General features: G+C 36.4%; 1 long non-coding RNA gene across 2 annotated transcripts in view; it reads left to right on the top strand.

The window, feature by feature from the left end:
* Positions 1-19,106, top strand: part of LOC122198474 — a 250,733-nt gene that overhangs the window by 109,982 nt on the left and 121,645 nt on the right. The gene's annotated exons all lie outside the window — the stretch shown is intronic.

Raw genomic sequence — 19,106 nt, forward strand, 5'->3', positions numbered from 1 at the left:
AATGTATAGAATGTTGAGTCACTATATATTGTACACTTGAAACTAATATAACGTTGTATGTTAACTTCACTGGAATTAAAAAAAAAACTTAATTAAAAAAAAGGGAGATCCCAGATGTGCAATCGGAGGAACTTAGTGAAGGCAAGTGACATACATGAGAAAATTGGTCATAACACAAAAGATGAAAACATCTAAGAAAGTGATGCTAGTGGAAAGCTTTACATTCATGGAATTCTCAGAGATATTTCATCACATTAAAAGTGGAAAGGATAAGATGCTAGAAGCTGATTCAAACTTAGAAAGTAGTATGACAGTTTGTCAAGGCATAAAAAGATGGTTGATTTATATCATTATCTATAAGACAGAAGAAGGTGACTACTGTTCAAACTACTCTTGATAGTTTTTTTTTCTTTTCTACAAAGAAAAAGAACACTTTCATTCTCAATGTTTTTACTAAGGACAATTTGGAGGGGGCACCCATGAGTGTATTGTTGTATCTCATTATGCAAAAAGATCAAGAGCAGGTGTTTCAAATGTTCATGTTGGCTTCCAACAAACAAACAAACAAACAAACAAACATGATCCCTTATCAAGTTTCCAGATCTGAAGCTGTTCTCACACTCAGCATTGACTGAAGGGAATGATGAATTATCTTGATGAAGAACTTTTCAGTGCTTCAGTAAACACAAACAGCAATAATTTCCCAAATCTTTTCCTAACAATATCTGTAGTCCTTTATGAGAGTAGTTATATACTAGTAAAAGGAAATACCTATACTTCTCCAGGGCTGGTGGATACAGTGTCTGGTTTGACACTGATATCCCTTCAGAGAGGGTATGTATAGAGTTCAGGTCTGTTCTGGGTTGAATTGTGTCCTTCAGGAAAGATATGTTGGAGTCCTAACCATCTGTACTTTAGAATGTGATCTTATTTGGTGATAGGGATTTTATGGAGATTATTAAATTAAAGTACAGTCATTAGGGTAAACCCTGATGCAATATGATTGGTGTCTTTATAAAAAGGAGATTTGGGGATACAGAGACAGACATTTACAGAGGGAAGATGATGTAGAGAGGCCCAGAGACAAGGTGATTGTCTGTAAGCCAAGGAGAGAGGTTTGGAACAGATCTTTTCTTCACAGACCTCAGAAGGAACCAAACCTGCTGACACCTTGATCATGAATTTCTAGCCTCCAGAACTATGAGACAATACATTTCTGTAATTTAAGCCACCCACTTTGTGGTATTTTGTCATGACAGCCTTAGCAAACTAATGCAAACTCGTAAGTGAAGTCATAAATGGATCCTGGCCTAAGTCCACCTCTTAGTGAGTACAAAGGCTTCTGTGGTCATTGCCTAGTCCTTTGGTTCATACTCACGATGAATATATTTAGTAGCTGGTAGAATTGTTGCATTGGTTACCTGATCTATAGAGTGAGAGCAGCCATGGTAGGAAAGGTCAAATGGAAGCCCTTGAACTTTCCTCACCTTCTTCCCAACTGAGACAGAAAATCAGAAAAAATACTGAATCCCAAATGGAATGTCAGAGATAAGAAACACCCTGAAAATATGTTTCAAGTGACCATCATCACTAGTCTTGCTTATGAAAGAAAAATAACAGATGGATCAGAGCAGACAAAGTGGACCCCTGAAAACTTAACCAAGAACTCAATTCCAGCTCTGTGCTGCATGTGTATCTTCACCAGAACATATCAGCACAGTCTCTTACATTTGGTGTTTAGCAAATGATCTGGAGAATGTGTTCTTTTCATTCCCTGACAGAAAAATGGGTCAGAGGAAGTTCACATTCATTTAGAAGACATAAAAATATGCATTCATGGACTTGTTCAAGTTATGTTAGCTCTCCTACTCTCAATCACAACATAGTGTAAAGGCAACTTAATTATCTGAAAATTTTTCAGAAAACTCATGTTGGTCTACCCTTCTGATGACATGATGTTTGGAGAAGTCATAAGTACTCTAGATGCCTTGGTAAGACACATGCTAGAGGTTGGGAGACTTATTTTACAAACATTTAAGGGCCTGCCACATTGTGAAAGTTTTAGAGATTTTAGAGATTTTTGGGATGACAAGACATCCCAACCAAGGTAAAAAAGCCATCATACTTTCCATTTCCTACCAGTAAGGAAAATGCTCAGTAGGGATCTGGAGAGAGTGAAATTGGAAGATCAATTAACAAGAGATGTGGGAAAGAGGAATGTGGACTGATCAATAGGAATGGGAACAAACTATGTAGATTTTTATCTCACAGCAGTACTCCCCAGAAGTCATCCACATCAGAGAAGACACTGAATAGAGGGAAAGGATGATTTTTTCTAGGTGAAGTTACTGAGTCTCTCTTCTTGGCCATCCCAGTGTGTGCACAATGGGCCCATGAAAGGAGTAGCCTTGTGGTAGGGATGCAGGTGATACATGAGCCCAACAGCTTAGGCTTCCTTTTACTGAGGCTAATCTGGCTCTCACTATTGTGAAATGTTCAAAGTGTCAGCAGTAGTGTCAACAGCTGAGCTGTTGGTATGTCCCACACTTTGAGGACACCAAAACTAGAGGTGGCAGCCATTTATTCTTACTGGATTGATACATATTCCAGTTATTAGTCTACTTTCTCTGCCAAAGTGCCTTAGTCAGCACCATTGTCTTAGGGGTCAGAGTGTCTGACTCATAGCTATGGTATCTCATATAATTTTTTTTTGACAAAGGAACTGATTTATGGTAAAGAGTAAGTATGTGTGGGATCCACTGATCTCACTATCTATCACCTAGAAGCCCCCAATCTGAACGCTGAAAAGGCCCCTTAAAGATAAAGCAAAGGCATCTGCTTGGAGTTTTTGGATGCTACCTTTAAAGATGTTATATTCTTTGAACCAGTATACACTGCTGTATATCTCCTTTAGATTGAATGCATAGATCCAAGGCATAGAAGTAGAAGCTGTCTTTACACCATTACCTCAAGTGACCCACTTGGGGGAAAGTATGCTTTCTATTCCTACAACTTTAAGATTTGTAGGATTTGAGGTCTGGGTTCCCAGGGAACAAAGTAACATTCCACTAATCTTCAAGTCACAGCAGCTGCCTAGTCATTTTGGGTTCCCCATATGAATAGACTAGATGGGAATGAAGGGTTAATATGTTTACAGGAGTGATTGACCTTGATTATTATGAGGAGGTAGGTTTGCTGCTATATAATGAGACAGCAAGAAGTATATCTGGAACTAGGAGATTAACTTGAATTTGCCTTCAAACCCAATGATTACTGTAAATAGGAAATTGCAGAAACAGTATCCTGACAAAGTCAGGTAGCCAGTGGTGCAGACTTCTCAGGTAGGAAGGTATGGGTTACTCCACTGAGCAGCCAACCTGGAAGAGTAGAAATGCTATTCATGAGTAAGGAGAATCTAGAATGTGTTTTAGAAAAGGGAGATGATGAATATCAGTTGTGGCCTTGGGACAGATTGCAATAGCCAGCTGAGACAGTAGCTTGTACCAATATTAAGTTGTAAGTTTTTTTTTTCTTTTTAAATCAGAATTGTGACTGGGTACCATTTTGAAGAAACAGGAACTAGATTAAGTGAAATTAACATGAGGACAGAGTACATCTGATTAGTGCAAGGGATGGGCTGCAGTAGATAGTCAGTTCCCCATCCATGTCTCTGAGAAATCCTGCTCGTTTACAACTGCTAGTATCTGCATCTGTGACTAAGTTTCTTTTTTTCCCTGCAACTGTGGAGAGCTGCCTGTGCACAGGATATATTGGAAATGCCAATGAATGAACAATTTCTAGAGCGTAGCCCTCAATTAGTGACTCTCATAAGCAGGTATATGAAAACTTGAGCTCCCTCTTTCCTAGAGGTGGACAATTCTGAGGTGTATCTTTTGCATGCATTCTCAGAGTTTTCTTGCAGGATTAAGCTTTAATTCTTCACTGTGGTAGCTTGGTGTCATAATAGTGCAGCCCTTATGGGATGCCTTTCCCTCCCAGCATTAATTTCTCATTCTTTACCAGTGTTGCTTGTGTTTTCCAACTAAACTACTCTCACTGGAATTACCATCTCAGGGTTTGCTTCAGGGAGAATCCTAAATAAGATGGTTCCTAAAACCTTAATATATTTACTTATTGCCTTATCATTCATAGGGTAGTTACAGATTTTACCAACATTGCTAACAATAAACCTATTGAGACCAGTTTAAGATTTCTTTGCATTATATTTGTCCTTAGACAATGCCACACTTCTGATATAAAATCAGAATACCGTGTTAAAAAAGATACATGTGGTTTGAATTAAAACACATTAACCCAGTATTTCTAGTTGTCAGAATTGATGGTGGGAGGGAGACTATATCTGTTGGATATAGTTGGGATTATATTCTAGATTCTGCTTACTCATGAAGTTGGATATAGGCAAAGTTGGAACTTTGCCTGGAAGTTCAATGACATTTATCTACAATATTGTTTTCTAGTGAAGGGAGACTGCCAGAAGTCACATAAGCAAAGAGTGAGGAGTTGGGAGCCGGGAAGCAGGGGAAACATGAATCACAACACCCAGAGTTGGGACTTAAGAACACTCCTGTGAGTCACATCAACTTTTTTAACATCCAGATTTAGGGCTATGGAAATAAAATATTTGGTTAATTAAAAACCCAAATCAAAGCCTCAGTACCATTTTCTTTTTTTGCTAAATGACTGACTACATTTAAAGAAGATTGATAATATACAAAAGAACCAGCATGAATATTATAATAAAAATGGAAAAGAATAGAACAAAATGGAGATAGAGAATATATCTTAAAAGGAGTTATCCAGGGTAACAGAATAAGAATTTACTCAAAAAGAAAACTTCTCTTCAACTTACAAAAATCAATATTCTTTCTTTCTTTTCTTTCTTTCTTCCTTTCTTCCTTCCTTTTTCTCTTTCTTTCTTTCTTTCTTCTTTCTTTCTTTCCTTTTTCAATATTCTCTTTCTATACTAGCAAAAGCCAACAAGGCAATAATAGGATATAATAAGCCATTTGCAAAAGGAAAACAACAATTCTGTATTATATAGGAATTAACCTGGTAAAGAATGAAAAAGAGAAAAATCTTAAAACTTGATTGAAAGACATAGAAAATATCTAAATAAATGAAGATATATGTCTGTTTATTATCTATTGATTATCTATCATCTATCATCTCTATCTATCATCTACCTGTCATTTGTCTATCCATACATACGTGCTTAAGAGTAAATATATCAATTTTTTCCCAAATTAGCCTGTAAATTCAATGCATTTCTAACAAATTGCCTCAATCATGGAGCCTACTGAAAGTGCAAATTTAGGCAGCCATTTGTATGGTGTGACTCCCAGTGCATGCAACACTCCATATTCTAAAGTCACCATTAGAATAATTACTAAGAACAAAGAGAATGTGAATAGCAAGCAATAAACATTGAATGATAAGCTGTTTGTAGCTAAGAATGAGTCCTCATGGAGACACAGCTTTGCTGACCCTGTGAAGTGTTGATTCAGTGTTCTCATTTCCAGGAATATCGTTTCTAGTGTCAAATGGGGTATGGCTGTATTTGATGTAGGAAATGTGAGGACATGTGACAGCAGTGGGAAGGGTGCATGTGGAGAAGCTAAGAAGTAGAGCCAGGAACACATGGGAAAAAGAGAAACAGAGTTTATACAATGATCTATCATGTCAAAACTCATGTGATGATGAAAAAAGCTGAAGCTATGAAGTAGTAAAAAGAATACAGAATGAAGGAATGGATACGCCAGTAGCACAGTAGGAGATAACTCAGCAAATTGGAAGCCAGAGGAGAGATAAGCTGAGAGACAGAATAATTGGTTCCTACATATTTATCAGTTCCTGGCTGCTTACCTGTTGAGAGTTGCAGTTCTAGACCTTATACAGTAAAACCTTGGTTTGCGAGCATAATTCATTCCAGAAACATGTTTGTAATCCAAAGCATTTGTATATCAAAGCGAATTTCTCCATAAGAGGTAATGAAAACTCAGATGATTCCTTCCACAACCCAAAAATATTAATCTAAAAATGATTATAGTACTGTAATATAATACAAAATAATAAGGAAAATACAAAGCATAAAGAAAAATAAAAATTAACCTGCACTCACCTTTGAAAATCTTTATGGCTGATGTGAGGGAGATAAGAGAGAGGAGGGTTATTGTGTAGGACGACTTTCACTATCACTAACAGAAGGTGACTACAGTACAGTATTAATAAATTCTTGTGATATACTGTATTTAATGAAGCTGGCAATAAAGCAGCAGAGGGAAGGGTCTATATCTGCAGGCAGCCTGACCTAGAATGAAGCAAAGCATTCCTAAGCTTACTCTTGTGTGGAAGAGCAAAGGACTGTCCATAGATGCTTTGAAGTGACAAAAAATACACTAGTGCCAGTTATGGGCACCTTCCAGTGTCCTGAAAAATCACTGATTTCTGCCAAACACCACAGCTTGAGACTGAGCATCCGAGCATGGGAGACGATCACCCAAAATCGCTCTGAGAGAAAGAGAGAGAGAGAGAGAGAGAGAGAGAGGAACCATTGACTCAGTTGTGATCATGTGACAGTCATGTGATCACATACTGCTTGTATTGTAAGACATCCCTTATTCATCAAGTTAAAATTTATTAGAAATGTTTGCTCATCTTGCAGTACACTCGCAGAACAAGTTACAATCCAAGGTTTTACTGTATATTGTTACATTAAGCTCAGTTTTACTTAAGATGGCTTGAGTGTGTCTCTTACCCTTTCCTTTTTGAAGAAATAATTTTCCTCAGGATCTCAGCTCATTATTATTATTGATTAATACAAGCCACTTAAACTTTGATTTTATGTTATACTCTTGTACTCCTTTATCTACTTTCTCCTTCCCTTATTATATTTTATGTTTTGCACTTATTTATTATTTTCCCATCTTTTTCCTTACATTCTCTTCATCTAAAATCTTCATTCCTATTTCATATTTAGTGTCATGTGCATGTATTTTAATTTTCTTAAACGGCATTGGGGTTTAATTTTTATTCTTTTTTTCCCCCACTCAACATTATGTTTTAAAGATCTGTTAATACTGTTGGATCTGTATCTATTTTGTTGTTTTTAATTTCTACATATTATTTAATTCTATGTATTTACCACACTTACTCATTTACACAAAATGTCAGAACAGTGATTTGATGAACATCCTGTTCTGTGCTCCTGTACTGAGCTCATTAATAGTTTTTGGGTTTTTTTATTACAAAATGAGATTGCTGGGTTTAGAGTTTACATCTACATAATTCCATTAAGTAATTTTAGTATGTTCTGCCAGGCTGCTCTCCAGAATTGTTTTGGAATATGAGAGTTTTGTTTCCTTTTATTCTCAGTTGGTACCATCGAAATTTTCTACTATTAGCTATTCTAAATGGCTAAGTAGCATCTAATTGCTGAGTCACATATCTTGAATTACTAATAAGTTAGAGCATCACCTCATGAACCCTTAGGTGTATGGCATTAGGGTTCAGATTCTTAATTGTTTATGCATATCCTTGTTTTCCATTGAGCTTCCTGTCTTTTTTTTTTTTATTTGTAGGAGTTCTTTGTGTGTTTAAAATATTAATCCTTTGTGGCTTTTAGAAATTGTAAACATCTTTGCTCTGTCGGTTAACTTTAAGTTGATTTTCATTGAACTGAAATCTTTAATTCTAATATAGTTCCATGAAGTTTTTAAAAATTATTTTATTTTTAATTGCAGTTATATAACCAAATGAACATGAGTTCGCTCATTGGTGAGTGAGAAACTGCACCAGGCTGAGTTGTCGCACAAAGAAAACTTTATTTGCAGCAAATAAGAAGATTGCAGGGAATAACTTCCAAAGCCATGACTTCCCAGCAAGGGTGTATGGGTTCCTTTTATTTAGGGTTAGGATGAATTTTTAGATAGGGAAGCCTTGTCATCATATGAAGGGGGGAGCATAAGGTTGTGCATGTACCTGGAAGCATGCCTATACATATATATTGTGTCATATGTAAAGGAGGCTGAGGTGCTTCCTTGGGTAGAGATTTTAGTATTATCATGAGGTAAAGATAGTCATCTGTCATTCTAGAGGTCAGTCCATAGTCCATCTGTGTAGGCATGAGTCAGGGGTTAACCTCAAACTGGTGTGGGTGGTCTGGGACGGCTGGAGGTCTTGTCAGGGCAGTCTCTATTGCTCAAGGGGTGGTTTCGCTTTCCATTTGCCTGACTTAAGAGATAAGCTGGAAAGAAACGCTTAAGGAAAAATGTGACTTAAACATCTAATGTGATATTAAAAAAAACTTGATTCCATGATTTAATGAAAATATTACTAATATTTCTTTGGCGTTGAGGATATGTCCGTGATTATTTAAATTCATAGATTATCAATGCCTAAATCTGACTCTGTTTGGTCTACTGTATTTTCTGGCACACACATTCCATGCACAGTTTTGCTTGTGCCTTAATCATGTCAATTACCTGGACTGCCACTCTCTTTTCTCATGATTTATTTATAGCTGATGAGTCCCGTTCTAGGTACCACATTTTCCTTACAGCCTTCTTCATTAATTCCTGACAATCCTGTTTCTCTTCACTTTCCGACCATTTATTTTTTATCATGTCTTTTTGGCATTTGTCATGTATAAACTTACTTTATATTTTAAATTATTTCATGTATGTAATCTTATTGATTGTAATGGTAAATGCCTTGAGGGTAAAAATATGAATTATATATATATTTTTATTAATACGTGCTTTTCTTTTATCATTAGGAATGTAGGAGGTGCCACGCTAGTTGGCATTTTATTGGTCTAGTTAAATTTTGTTGGACTAATTTCAACTCCACCATCAACTGTGATTTTTGAATGAGACTTTAAATTGAATTCATTTTACATAGAGTCCTCAGTTAATTTATGTATCAATTTTGATCATTAATTTTTTTGAGTTTTCATCTCTTAGGAGTTTTAACTGATTTTTAAGAGTGATGAAGTGGTGTGGTATGAATCCCATCTTTTTAGAATTTCTCAAACTTTACCTTTCTGAATGTTACCCATTCTTAATCCACTGCTCTAAGCTTTCTCTTCAGTGGTTCTTTTCTTTTATTTCCCTCCATAACCTCATTTATAAAGAATTTTTTAAAATGTTTATTTATTTTTGAGAGAGACAGAGACAGAATGCAAGTGTGTTAGGGGCAGAGAGAGAGAGGGAGACAGAATCCGAAGCAGCCTCCAGGCTCTGAGCTGTCAGCAGAAGCCCAACGCAGGCTTGAAGTCACAAGCTATGAGATCATGACCTGAGCCAAAGTCAGATGCTCAACCGACTGAGCCACCCAGGCTCCCCATAACCTCATTTATAGAAAGTACTGCACAACATTATAAGTCTTTGCCATCTGTTTCCTCTACTAGACCAAAATTTTAATTTTCTAATTTTGATATCTATAGTCAGTGCTTAATATGTAATAGGCCTTCAGTAAGAATTTGCCACATAGAAACCATTCTTTCAAAAATCCTTTGGGATAGGTACTATTTTTATAGAAACTGAAACTCAGGGAGTGTAAGTGACTTACCAAATTCACACAGCAACAACTGCACATCTAAGGATTGAATCCATAGTTCTGACGTTGGGTTCAAGGATTTCTTCTATATAGGCTACCAGTTCTGGGAATGTACTTCGTTATGAGAATGAGTCTTGATTATAGTTTCTAATTGATTTGTAATTTTGAAACTAATGAATACATTATTTGTACTTTTCTTATTTGAGGTAAATTCTTAAGGTGTAAGGATAATTCAAGTATCTGTGCCCTGTAAGTTTAATGTTCCTTTAACCCATTTATTTATTTTTTTAATTTAATTTAATTTAATTTTATTATTTTTTAAAATATAATTTATTGTCAAATTGGTTTCCATACCACACCCAGTGCTCATCGCAACAGGTGCCCTCCTCAGTGCCCATCACCCACTTTCCCCTCTCCCCCACCCGCCATCAACCCTCAGTTTGTTCTCAGTATTTTAGAGTCTCTTATCCTTTAATCCCTTTAGTAGTAATTCTTTAAATGTTGTCAGCAGGTTGGGATTCCTGGTTGACTTGGTTGGAAGAGCATGCGATTCATGATTGGGAATTGTGGGTTTGAGCCCCACAATGGATGTAGAGATTACTCTGCTTACTGTGCTTAATTAGAGTGAGTTAGAAAAGTAGAGAATATTCTACTTCAATAGGACGTGAACAGCAAGTTGAAAAGAGTCAAAATATCCTGATTCCCACTAGAAACACTGTTGATTGATGAAGACATGGCAAAGAATAATGAGTCCAAAGACAATCTCAAACAATAATGAAAACCAGTTCCCTAAATTTACCTTCAGAATCAGGATATTTATAATCATGTAATACATTCCAAGCCTGAATGTACATGAAGTTGCTGTCAGAACCCGCCTCAGGGTATTTCTACTGAGTAATTATAAATTTCTTTTCTAGCAAACGGTACACATATTCAGTTGGAAGTAATTTTGCCGCCCACAAACCAAACTGGTACATTCCCAGCACAAGAATTGCATTTTTTCGTGCATTCTTGTGTAGTACAGTATGGTGTTAACCACTTAATTTCTTACATGTCTAGAGCTGTCAGGTAGGTTTTAAGTTATATAGTGCTGCCTAAGGAGCTGTGTGGAGAACGATTTCGAGGCTGGTCCTGCCTTCCAGAAAAAAGTGCAGGAATCAGGTGATCAGTGCCTGTCCTGTGGCAGGGGACGAGTGGCAGCCTGTCCCATCTGACCTCTTGGTACCAACAGAGGTGGCATATAGGTTCGCATATTTTAATTTCGATGTGATTCTGTTGATAAACTGCAGCTAAACAATGGGATATAGGAGAATAATTTTGAAGAATTAATAACTTCATTGTGTTGCTAATTAAAATCATAAACAAAATATTAATCATTTCCTTTATCCCTTATTGAAGTGTTACTTACTCACCCCTCTGGGCTGAGCACAAAGGCAACCCTCATCATGATGTCTTCCTTGACACCCTCATTGAACTGTGATCTTTCCTGAAATGGGCCATTGTTACAATTTATTTGTACCCTTTGGTGATACTTTTCACATTCTGTCTTGTGGTGTGCATATGCCCTTCTTCCTGGTTACTTTGTAATGGTAATAATTCTGGCATTTGCATACTTTTGATAGTTTTAAAAGTTTATTTGTTTAAAAATTTATTCATAACATCTTGCCAATTCTCAATAGGCCTTATGATTCAATAAATCACCCTCACTTTATTGATAAGAGGGTTGCGAGGTGGTACAATCAGAAGACAGATTCTAGCTTTTACTTTATTACGTATGAGTTATGTGATCCATGAATAGGCCACTTACACTTGTGATATTGTAGCTTTTTTTTTCTGGAAATATGTAAGGGGGATCAGTGGACCCTGTGAGGGTCCATTGCCATGTGACATAAATCAGATTTGATAATTTTAAAAATACCATTAAAATGGCATTAATTTATTACCATTGAGATTGTAATCTCCCTGGGGTTAAGAACTGTGTCCCCCTTTTCATATTTCTATTTTCAGAACACTTAGCATGGCACCTAATGCACAATAGGTCTTCAATAAATATTGGTTAAGTGGATGAATAGAGATCCTCAGACTTTTCTGCAAAGGGCCAGATAGTAAATATTTTAGGCTTTACAGACCATGTGGTCTCTGTTGCAACTACTCAATGCTGCCCTTGTTGTGCAGAAGTAGCTGCTGACAATACATAAATAATGAACACGGCATGTCCCGATAAAAATATTTGTGGACACTGAAATTTGAATTTCATGTAATTTTTCACGTGTCATGAAACACTCTTCTTTTGATTTTTTCAACCATTTGAAAGTGTAGATATCATTCCTAGCTCATAGGATATACAAAAACATATTGTGCCTGATTTAGCTTGCAAGCTGTAGTTTGCCAACCCCTGGAACAAAATGTGAATATCAGTTATGTTTAAAAACTGGACTGTAGGGCACCTGGGTGGCTCAGTCGGTTAAGCATCCGACTTCGGTTCAGGTCATGATTTCACAGTTCGTGGGGGTGAGCCCCACTCTGGCTCTGTGCTCACAGCTAAGAGCCTGGAGCCTGCTATGGATTCTGTGTCTCCTTCTCTCTGTTCCTTCTGGACCTGTGCTCTCTGTCTCTCAAAAATAAGTAAACATTAAAAAAATTTTTTTTTTAACTGGACTGTATTTTTTTTTGTTTACTGTGGTAATTATATGAGCAGATTTTGTATATTGCTTTCATAGGCAAGATTGTTTAATCATTCACTAGTCATATTGTGAGGATAAGAATTGTAGTTAGAGGTAAAATTGAATATGCTTTATGGGGTTAAGTATAATTTTATATTTCTTGTATTATGCAATGTAGATCTTCATCACATATTGTGGATTTTTAACTCATTTCTGAACTCTTTTAAGAGAATATTGGAAAAAATTGAAAAGCATTTATTGAGGAACAATTGATGAGGCGATAAGATGATGTCAACTGATTGGTGTTACAGAAAGTCACGCAATTGTGCAGAGTTGCCTGCTGCAAATTCACGCTATCTAACTTCACTCGGGCTCTCAATGCTACTTGTCAATAAAGAATGCAACTTTCTTTATTCTTTGCTTGTTAAATTTTCATTGCATTCCTCATGGCAGCTGTTTTAGATTTTCCACACTTTTCAACTTCCAATCCTATGACATTTCCTTCTCTCTAGGAGATGACCCCTGTACCTCCTGAATATGTCATCCAACATGAGATCCAGGAACTTTTCTGCCCTTGTCCTCAGATGGCTTTGCTGTCACTCTTTCCCCAAAACCTCCTATTCCTCTGTATCTTCACTTCTTTTTTTCCTTCTTCTATCACAGCAGAAAAATGTATCTGTTCTCTTTCCATGACTAAATTGTCACTTGTGCTCTCTGTACTGTTTTTTTTTTTTAACCTCTTTCATAAAACTGTTCAGACAGTGATCTCCTTTGTTTCTTATGTTAGCTTCTCTCTGCCCCTTTACTGGCTTTTTCTCTTCTACCTATAGACACGCTTTGTTTTCCCAGTCCTTAAAAACAGGGCTCATTCAGCTTTTCAGCACTGCTGTAAACTGCCAGCCAGCATCTGCTCTGATTGGCCAGTCTCCTGTTCTCACTGGGAGGTGCCTGAGCATATCACCCCTTTATCTTTGCCTTAAAAACAATCAATCAACAAAATCCATATCAAAGCTCATCACCTTTTGGACCTTCTGTTTATTTAAAACTACTACTGTCCAGTTTCTTTTATGGTCAACCATTTAAGGTCTTGACAGTATGGTCTATACTTGCTACCTTATACTTGACTTATTATTTTATTTTATTTATTGAAAAAAAAATTTTTAACATTTATTTATTTTTGAGAGACAGAGAGACAGAGTGTGAGAGGGGGAGGGGCAGAGAAAGAGAGGGAGATGCAGAATCCGAAGCAGGATCCAGGCTCTGAACTGTCAGCACAGAGACTGACCGTGGGGCTCAAATCCACAAACCGTGAGATCATGACCTGGGCCAAAGTCAGTCATTTAACCAACTGAACCACTCAGGTGCCCCCTGACTTGACTTATTTATTTATTTATTTATTTATTTATTTATTTATTTTTAGTCCTTGCAGTCTGCTTTCCCTATTCTCCATTTTTTGAATCTGTTGCAAAGAACCACGAGTGAGCTCTTAGGGGATAAATACAATAATTTTTATTAATAATGATCTTCTTTCAATTCCTTAGCATTATGCCTTAGAAGTCTTTACTTTTTGGCCTTTGGAAGAGTGTTCCCTTCTTGTCTGAGATTGTTCTTTCTCTGAAAATGTTAGTTACTCTTTTTCCTCACTGTTCAAAAATTGGCATTCTTCAAAGTCACGTACGAATCTCTCTCCTTTCCCTTCCCATTTAACACCCTACCCATCCATACTCTATCCTGTTACCTTTAAGCTGACGTTTTTCACATCTTTCTAGTCCTCTCTTTCATAAGCTCCTGTTCTTCATTGTTGGGACATTTCCACCTGGATGTCATATGAGCATCTCAAACTCATCATGCTTAAGACTGAACTTAAGATCTTTTCAATAAATTATCTCTCAGTCTCCTAATTTATTTCCTGATTTTTATAAAGGAGGTTCTCTTTCTTCAGTAATGAAATCTTGGAGCCATCCATGACTCATTCCTTTTTATTGTCTCCCAAAGACAATCAATCCCCAAGTCCTAACAAATTTGCCTTTGCAATATTTCTGATACCTTTTCCTTTCAGTACTTTCCCACTGCTACTACCTTAGTTTAGCCCTTAGTCACCACGTCTTTAAGAATTGGTGGTGTTCTCTTTATTGGTCTCATTTCTTACAGTTACTCTTCTCCAGTGCATTTTGAAACTTTCCTAAATCTTTGGTTTATATTACTTCCCTTTGGTTATATTACTTTAAGCCTAATTCTAATAGCAATTATGGAAGGCTTACTATGTGCTAGGGACAGTTCTAAGCAGTTTACCTGGATAGACTTAATTAATCCTCACAAGAATCCTTTGAGGTGACTAGTATTATCATATAACTGTGGAGAACATTGAGCCTTACAGAGTTCAGCAACATATTTAAGGTAGGATAGCTTATGAGACACAAAGCCAGAAGTCAAACCTTGGATATGTGTGTGGGGGTGGGGGTGGTGTTGTGGACCTAGACTCTTAACTACTATGCTATAATGCCTTTGTAAATGTCTGAGTAAAGTTCTGACTCACTAATTTGGCTTTCATCTCTGTGATCTCCAAATTCTTTTAATTTTCAGAAATATCTAACACAAAACTAGTGTAATGGCTCATCTGTTCTATTCATAATTCTCATATATTTGCACTGGGCTTTTGGTTCACATAGTTTTAATTGTACTGTTTTCTTCAGCCTCATCATGCTTCCCCTTCTCTCCCACCAAACTGAAAGTCTTGAGTATAAAATATCTACATCATCTTTCAACACTTATTTAAGCACTATAGGGTCCACCTCACCTGGGAGTGACCCTTGTCTTCTGCCTACCAATATACTGGTTTTAAATACATTTGTAATTATAATGAATTTTGTCATTTAAGTTTCACATATCATACATTGGGTGGTATTTTGAGCATTGATGTTTATGTGTCATCTCTTCTATGAGGCTGTAATTTCTGCATGTATTAGAACCATATTAAATGGCTGTAAAATAATTTAAATGGGTCAGATATATTTTCTGATTTTAATTTTTAAAAATCCAAAAATTCAATTGAAGAAAGAGAAAGAAAACAGTAGCTTTCCCCCCAAATGCCAAATGATCTCAGATGATGTCACAGTTTCTGGTTTTTAGTTACTGTTGGATCTCGAATACTGTTACCACAAGAATGGAGATTTTCCAGTAGTTCTGAATGGATAAACAGGAACTACAAATGCCAGAAATTTGGCCTCAAAGTCTGGTCTCGTGAAACTTCGGGTCCTAATACTTGAGCTTTTTCATACTTCTTGCTAAATCTTTTCAAATGTGTTCATCATTTTCTATTATCCAACTAGTTGGAACTCTGGAATATCAGTTCCAAAACCACAATCAGAATGGATGGAAACCAAATGTTATGAGACTACAAGACAATCTTCCTGACAAATAGAACTGTCAGGTTTGTGGGATTATGTGGTTGCAGCAATAAATACAGTAGGATGATAAAGAAGCACCGTGCTAACATGATACAGGGCTATATTTTCTTCTTTTAACTACTTTAAATGCAAGTTGCTCTTGCCCTTGGAAAATGGTCTACTTGGAGGATATAGTTACAGCAAGATAAATTTTGACTCTTTTTTTTTTCCCCTACAAAGGTTGAGGCTAGCCAAACTAAACCCTTTTTATTAGCCGCTCCTTGAAAACTCATATGGTTTTCTGATTTTATGTTGGCCATGAACTTCCTAAAAATAAACTCAGAATGATAACAAGAGCTACTAAGCTTGTGAAAGTCTAAATTTTCTGATAACTTTTTAATGTTTTTAATACCAAGCCAAGCATTTGTACTGCATCTCCTAAATGCATTCTTGAATGAAGTTTCTGAGTCATTCTCCCTGCTTTTGAGGTAGAATCAGCAAAACAGGCAAATTTTACATTTTACAATTTGTAGGGCAACCCAGGCCCCATGTAGATTTCAACAAATGCTTGTCAGTTTGGCCATTTTAAGAAGCATGCTGTCTGTGATACTGATCAGTGGAAGAACACTTTGTCAGAGGGAAATGGGAGCAATCCCTTTTCTATATATGGGATTCAAGGGTTTCTGTTCTGGTGTTTAGATAATTCAGATGTTGTGTTCCATCCAAGTTGCTCTGACCTGGGTTCTGATTTTTTTTTTCTTTCTTTTTTTCTTTCTTTCTTTCTTTCTTTCTTTCTTTCTTTCTTTCTTTCTTTCTTCTTTCTTTTCTTTCCTTTTTTTTTTTTTTTTTGGTATACTTTTTCTCTATTTCAGCATTCTATCTAGGATTCTAGCCTATAAGGCATAATATGAAAGGAAAGGTACCAATAAAAGGCTCAGAGCATTTCAAATGATGGAAAAATGATATTTTGGTGGAGATCGATATTAGAGAAGGCTTTATAAAAGAGTCAAGGCCAGGAGGAAGAAAGATGTGGGCTGATAGTAGTATACTCTGAAGTTACAAGTCAGTGTTGGATATAACTAGGTATTTAGCAAACTGAATACATAATCAGTATAATAATTTACAGGAAAATACTTAAAACCAAGTTTAAGCACACATAAATCTACAGACCTCATAAAACTTCTTTAGGTGTTAGCCACTAGTTAATAGAACATATTTTCTGCCAGCTTAAAAATAGTACTCTTTTTTGGAGCATACACTAAAAAGGACTGAAGGAAAAAAAATACCTTCCATGAATCCTTCAAACAAACTGTAAGTCAACATTGCATTGACTAAGAAAAACGTGCAAAGCAGCTATCTTGTGTGTATTTTTTGCCACATCTCTTATTAAGATGGATAACTTTTTCTAGACAGTTCAAAGGATCATAAAATTCAGTCTGTGTTTTAAATTATTTGATTGAACTCAGCCAAAATAAATGCCTTCCAAGTGATGTATGTGCAGAATTCCCTTTAAATACTTAAGAGACTCAATAGCTTACTAGATAGAACACAGTGACCAACAAAAATAAAGGTTTTGTGTAAGTGTTTCCAAGGATTTACATCTTCAAATTTAAAAGGTTCTTTAGTTATAGTCACCTAGATGTCCAAACTTCTCTCAAGGGTCAGGGATGTGCATCTGCTGGGTGACAGTGGCCACCAGGGCTCATCATACTGACCTCAAACACTACTAGGAGTAAGAGAGGACAAAGGTTGAGGACAAACCTTGTTCAAGAGAGATGACTAAACTATCTATATTTATGATTAAACAAGAGGACAGTACTGTAGTCCAAAACAGAAGACTAAGCAAAAGGGTGAGAATCTAGGTCAAAGAATGGAACAGTAGGCAGGGTCAAGGTAAGTAGACCAGTATAAGTCTGTGAATTGAGACGATATGCATCTGAGGATGTTTCTGTGGATACCTACCTACCTTGGGTTGGTCTGGTTTATAGACATGGAGTGAGACCAGAGAAATTACTAGTGATAAGACAAGCTGAGCAACTACCCTGTAATAGCCAGCTAGTCTCTAGTTAGACTACCGCCTCTCAGAATATCACCCTAATTTTTTAACTTAAAACTCTCCATTACCTGATTTTGATATTCCCCACCTCTGCCACTTCCTGTCTTTTAAGTTACTTTAACTAAACTATTTATACATTTCTCACCTTTTTGAGAACCTAACCCTCTGCCTTGACTTTCTTGTCTGGTAACTTCTATTCATCCAGCTCAAGCAACACTTCCCAAACCAGTCCTAGGCTGGTTTGGATAATCATTGGTGCTCCCATAAAATTTTATGTCAGTGGTCTCACATTTTGGTGTCCATCAGAATTCCCTGCAAAGCATGGAATATAGACTTCTCAGGGCCCCACCAAGAATGAACAAATCATAATCTCTGGATGCAGGACCAAAAATTGCATATGTAGCAGTTGCCAGGTGCTTCTGATACACATAAATGATTTAGGTTATGACATAGGTTATATCCCTATGGTTATTGTATTTATTGTAATTATCTCTGTGTGTCACTTCCTCTCTCTCAGTTGAGCACACTTTCAGTGAAGAGTCAATGTTTTGGTCATCTTTGGATCCTTAGAATCTAATTCAAAGCCTGGAACATGGTGCATACAAGTATATATTTATTGATTTCAGCTAATGAATTCTTCAGTTAACAATAATCCATTTTTGAAAACTGTGTAAAAGCTTCCCATCTGGTTTAAGATTTGAGTTGCTACTCTGTGAGTAAGCACTGTCTTGTTTTTGGTCCTTCCAGCAAGGGTATATGAAAAGTGTAGTTTTTTCTGGTCACATTTCATCAGCTACTAGGGGGTAAATAATTAAAACATAGCATATATTGGCATTAGACTATTTCTGTGACGGAAGCTGTACACATTTTTTAGTTTAACCCAAAGGCAGAGCGTTAAAGGACATACAAGAGTCAGTTGCTTAGTACACCACATTACTTTCATGTTTATCTGTCCTACTAAAAGTCCCTGAAAATTACGAAAACTTTCTAAATCACTTTACTTCAACTTGTCTTTTGTCTATATCTACTTTCTTCCTCCACAGATTATTTCATTTTCTCTTCTCCCCTATCCTCTGGCTCTTTCTTTTTTTCTTAACTCTCTCTTACAGTGACAATTTCAGCAATGTATTTTTAAATTAATTTTATTGAGGTATAACTTGAATATAAAACATATCTTCAATGAATTTTGACATATGTCTGTGGTCATGGAACCACTGCCACAATCAAGGTAGAGGACATTTCTGTAAGCCCTAAATTTCCTTCATGATCCTCTTTTACTTTCTTTGCTCTCACCCTCTCAGGCCCTGGCAAACACTGATCTACTTTCTATTGTCATAGATTTGATTTCTCCTTTCTAGAATTTCATAGAAGTGGAATTATACACCATGTACTCTTTTATGAGTGGTTATATAATGGAGCATCATG

Source organism: Panthera leo, chromosome A1, assembly GCF_018350215.1.
Source record: "Panthera leo isolate Ple1 chromosome A1, P.leo_Ple1_pat1.1, whole genome shotgun sequence".
Taxonomy (NCBI): Eukaryota; Metazoa; Chordata; class Mammalia; order Carnivora; family Felidae; genus Panthera; species Panthera leo.